The 5,443-nt window shown below is 42.8% G+C and overlaps 1 pseudogene; it reads right to left on the bottom strand.

Moving 5' to 3' along the window:
* Nucleotides 1-2,141: 2,141 nt before the first annotated feature.
* Nucleotides 2,142-4,052, bottom strand: LOC149160440 (L-type lectin-domain containing receptor kinase IV.1 pseudogene; annotated as a pseudogene).
* Between the last annotated feature and the right edge of the window lie 1,391 nt (nt 4,053-5,443).

Here is a 5,443-nt window from a genome sequence, read left to right as displayed (position 1 = left end):
ATCTTAGCTTCAAAAACAAAATACATCAGCATCACACCATCAAAATACATCATTATTGCCGCACAAGGCTGAGTAGCAAGCTTAAGAGTTGGCATGGGCCTTTCTCTGAACAACAATAAGCCTGTGAAGAGGCCAAGACAACTAGTGTCGTTGGTTATTGCCGATACAAAGAAGCAAAAAATATATATCTCAGGAATACACATTAAGGGGGTGGGTTGTGGGGAAACGTTGGAGGAGCAGCAAAGAATGCAACCTGCTAGTGCGTATGATACTCGATGTGTTCCACTCGAGCTTCCAAAGCACGTAGATGGTCGTTTGTGCGCCGGAGCTGCCTCCGAAGGTCGTCTATGGACTCCAGGAGCTCACTCTACATATGTTGGAGGTCAGTAATGTAAGCCACCAGTTCATTCATGTCATCATACCTCTGCTCCCTCAAAGTTTCCATGCTGATTTAAAGATTGTTTGCTTAGGCCGCTATGGATTCCAAGGTGACCGGAGCCTCAACATGGCTTGGGGACATGGCAGCGTTTGTGTCAGAATGACGACTCTCAGTTGACTCCAAGTTCGAGTTGAGCATTCCTTGGTGCAGACGTTCATCCATACAGTGCCTTGCTCTCCCCCTTTGGGCGCATCCTCTAGCACCCCCACCACCGGTTGCACCACTACAGGGAGAAAACTTCCTGCCCCGTGAAACCCACCACACAAGCCGAATGTTAACCAAACACAATAACATGTCACTTACCACTCCTGAGTTAGGGAGCCCTAAGCAGTTAGTTCTAGTTCCGTAACCATAATCATAATCTGTCGGCGAACAGGGGGGCACGTCACCATTTCCAGAATTGGGTGAGCCTCTCCAGTACGGGGGCCAAGACTCGTGCTCCCAACCACGCTACCTCTCCAATGGAACAAGTACAAACCAAAGGTATAAACAGACTAAGGATGGTGGGACGATTGCTCCCCTCCCACACTCTCCAGCCCTGGAACAGTACCCCCAGTCACACCTGCTAATGAATTCCACCCCCGAATTTCATGGCCAAATTTACTAGAGGTTCCAATATCCGCATGTTCCCATTCACCGAGCTCGCCCTGCACTATCGCCCCAAGCCACAGCCTGAGCCAAGACGCCGCCCAACACTCTCTCCTCATCGCCCAACAATTGCAAATGACCACCCTCCTTCCTGCCTATGCTGTGCATTATGTAGTACATGTGGGAGCAGGGTTCGGGTCCCAATGGCCCATTAAATAGTTCATGCGGCGCGTGGAAGCCCATTTGGCTCCACTCTCCAAAACACCTCCATCTGTCTCTCGCCTTGGTCACTTCCATAAGGGATTATCAAATTATTAGATAAATATTTTTTTTCAAAATTGAATGACCATTATTAATAATATCAATAAAAAAATTATACAACTAAATTAAAAAAACGAAAATAACAATCTCTGCTTATCCAAAAATATTAACACCATCTCCATACCCCAATATTTATATATAAATCATATATATATAATTTTACAAAATAAAATTTTAATTCAATAACAATTTAAAAAATCCTATCAAAATATTAGATAAATATTTTTCCAAAACGGGGTGATAAATATTTTTTGAAAACTGGATGATCATTGTTAGTCATGTGTATAAAAAAATTATACAACTAAATTTAAAAAGGAAATAACAATTAACGAAAAGTATTGACACCATCTCCAAAACAAATACCTGGAACAGGTGGAAACACCAAAAATTTTACAAATATCATAAAATAATATTATCCACAGATTTGAATTTGAAAGTAATTATTATTAGTGTCGCCCTTTACGAATCGAATACGGTGACAAATGAAGCCTACTCATCATAAAATTAACTAAAATGTTTAATATAAAACGTTATGACCTTCAAATCTAAGGAAGGATTTCAAATTCCCGCTCTCAGAGCTTTCAACTCTGCTTAGTCACAGCTAGTAGATAGGGCAGAGCTATGTTCTGTAACATTAGACTACTACTTAAATCCCCAGCATAGCTAGCAATAACTTGAGTAACGGCATGCTCTCTTTCCCGGATTTGAACCAGTGACCAGCAACAATAGCAGTGTACTCGCTGGGCCCGCATGGGAACATAAAATATAATATATAAAAAATAAAATTGTTGCACCTACAATCCATAAGGAACTTGAGCTTCACCGTTCAGTATTTGGCAAACCTGTCGCACGCCCAACCTGCTCTCGGGCTCCGGATGAGTACACAATAACCCCAATTTCAGCACTTTCTCCATCTCGCCTTCATCATATCCACCCTTTGCGCCCAGCTTTGGATCCGACGCGTCCAGCAGCCTCCCCTCCGTGTACAGCTCCCACGCCCACTCCACTAAAATCGTCCGCTCCGAGTCCTCCAACGAATCCACTGGACTCTTCCCGCAAGCCACCTCCAACAGCAGAACACCGAAGCTGAACACGTCCGAGCTAGGAGTTGCCTTCCCCGTCCGTATCAACTCCGGCGCTATGTATCCCAACGTTCCTACCACATGTGTCGTCTCCGGATTCTCACTGTGATCATACAGCCGAGCGAGCCCGAAGTCACTAAGCCGCCCGTTGAACTCCGAATCCAACAGCACGTTGCTCGACTTAATGTCCCTGTGGACGACCCTCTTCTCCCATTGCTCGTGCAGATACAGCAGCCCCGCAGCGACGCCCTTTAGGATCGCGTATCGCCGATGCCACGGCAGGACTGTTGTCGGACTACCGAAGATGAATTTATGCAGGCTTCCGTTGGGCATGTATTCGTAAACGATGAATAGCTGTGTATGCCTTCGGCACCATCCTTGGAGTTGAACCAGGTTCCGGTGCTGTAGCCGCCCCATGCTTGAGATCTCTGCAACAAACCCCTTCATTCCTTCCTTGGATTCCGTCGTTATACATTTCACTGCGACTTCTTGGCGGCTACTGGGGAGAACACCCTTGTAAACCATGCCAAATCCCCCGTACCCCAAAAGGTTTTCGTCCCGAAACCTCGCGTGGCGATACTCAGCTCCTTGTAAGCGAATCTATGGGGCCAGTACTCCTGCTCCCATTCTTCGATCGTTTCCCTGTTTAGTGTTCTTCTCAGAAACATGGCAGCCGCAATCAACAGCGAGAAGAGAACCACAGAAACCACGGTGACAGCGGCTATGAATCCCCGGCTGAGAGGTTCCGAATACATGTTGGCAAATGAAGAGAGGCAAGAAACATCGAGAGGCGGCGCCGTGTCTTCGGTGGTGAAGCTCCAGGCGAGAATGTAATGGTCTTCCACAAACAGCCCCGTTGCCGCTGAAAAGCCCACCAACATCTTCTCTTCCACAATATTCTGCAGATCGATTTGCAGAGATATCAACGGCCTCTGCGGTCTCGGCAACCCGGCCACCGTAATGGTAACATTGAGACTGCTCTCAAGATGATCGTAATCGATCCAGGCCTGTATGTTCCGTCCGCTTCTGAGGTTGAGTTCATGGAATTCCTCACCATTCCAATAGCCGGCGGTCTCGGTCTGGACTGAGATGAGACTGTTGATGTCCACACCCACGTGGTTGCGGTCTGGATCTTTGAATTCCACATTCATGATGGTATCAAACTCCACTGCGAATAAATGATTGTATGGCTGCCCGTTGCTGGTGAGGTTAAGCAAGCCCAAATACTGGACCGTCTGAGCCCCCATGGGAGATGTGTAAGGCGTCATGATGAAGGCTAATCCGTGTCCCCCTTCGTTAGAGGGCGGAGGCACAATGGAGAACACGAAGGTAGTGCTGAAGGAGGAAACCGTATGGTTGCTTTTCATTTGCACAGGAGCTGCATACAGCGCGCGGCCGAGCATGAACTCATGCGAGTGATTTGTAAGGGAGAGTACGGATTCAGAGCCAATGACTGAAGCATTAGCCTCCAAGATCAAGTTGGTTCCATTGAATCCGTCGAAGAGGAAAGTGGTATCATGTCGACGATCCTCCGCGGCCTGCGCAGGAATAAGTTGTACGACGAGGGAGGTGAAGGCTATCAGAACGAGGCTGCGCCATGGAAATAGCATCGCGAATCGAATTTTTCGCTTTGCTAAATTCTAGAAAATAATGGTACATTGGTGCGGCATATCAATAATCAATATATGAATTTTCGCATCTCTGCCCACCCAAGTCTGAACCAATTCACAAATTCAGCGGCACAATTTATATAATTAATCACATGCCAGAACTGCTTTTGTTTTGTCCGTGTCAAAAGGTGGGTAGCATAAGAAAATTTGGAACAAAGAGAGATGGTCAAACAGTTCTAATAGTGACGTAAGAGATCTATTATGCGCTGTCATACATGAATAGAGACCAAACGTAAGAGTACGGATCTGTGGGCTGTGACAACCAAGTCATCCGCAATATTATCCACCACGTGGAGGACTTCAGGATTTCAATGTCACGATTTGTATTTTAAAATTATGTTTAACTTGAAAAGCCATATAAATAATCTTATCTCAATTCTTCAACCTTACCTCGCATTGGCCAAATGCAATTAAACCTACAATTTTTCTGTGTCAAAAATTGAAATATTTCTACTCTTCCCTTAAGTCTCGACTACCCTGAGAAAATCACTCTCCTCTGAATCTACCATTATTTTTTATTTTTAAAATATTAATTTTTATTTTTTTTCGCTCAGTTGGGTTCCACTAAATCTTGACTAAGTTGAGCAAATCAAATCTACTACAACTGAAATATTTTTTTTTCAGAGTGAAAATCATCATATTTTATATTAAGGAAATATAAAGTATATACATAAGAGCCAAAAGCATTTCGACAGGTAGATGGCCGGCAGTTCTGAGCATTCAGTAGATATTAACAGGCCTGGAGCCTAGATAAGTCCATGAGAAAACCCAATATAACAAGACATATCCTGAAAAAACCAAAGATATAAGCAAAGGCCAAGCAAAACCATTTGCTGATCATCATAAAAAGAAAATCATCATGCTGGATTGAGCATCGCAGATATGTAAATGAGAGAAGAGAGAATGGAATCCTTGGAGTCCTGGATGCAGCGTTCCTCCACTTCTAAAGACACCAACAGATAATGATGAATATATATATATATATATATATATATATATAATATTTACCATTTTATTTCCACAACTGAAATATATATATTTTTAATATAAAATAAACTTTCTAATAAATCTACTATTTTATTTTGTTTTATCTTATAAAATCTCCAGTGCATTCTCTTTTTAATTTAAATTATAATTAAATCAAAATATGTTTAATATGTACTGCACAAACATTGTTCGGTACGTTTAATATTCAGTACATGAACATTGTTACATATATATATATACTTTTAAATATTTTATATTATTTTTCTCTTTTTAATTTAAATTATAATTAAATAAAAATAGGTTTAATATGTACTGCACAAAAATTGTTCGGCACGTTTAATATGCAGTACATGAAC

Source organism: Pinus tabuliformis, chromosome 5_2 (genome assembly GCF_031772625.1).
Source record: "Pinus tabuliformis cultivar Carrire ecotype Pingquan chromosome 5_2, CPIR1, whole genome shotgun sequence".
Lineage (NCBI taxonomy): Eukaryota > Viridiplantae > Streptophyta > Pinopsida > Pinales > Pinaceae > Pinus > Pinus tabuliformis.
Note: the sequence above shows the minus strand (reverse complement) of the source record. Positions and strands in the feature narration are given on the sequence as shown.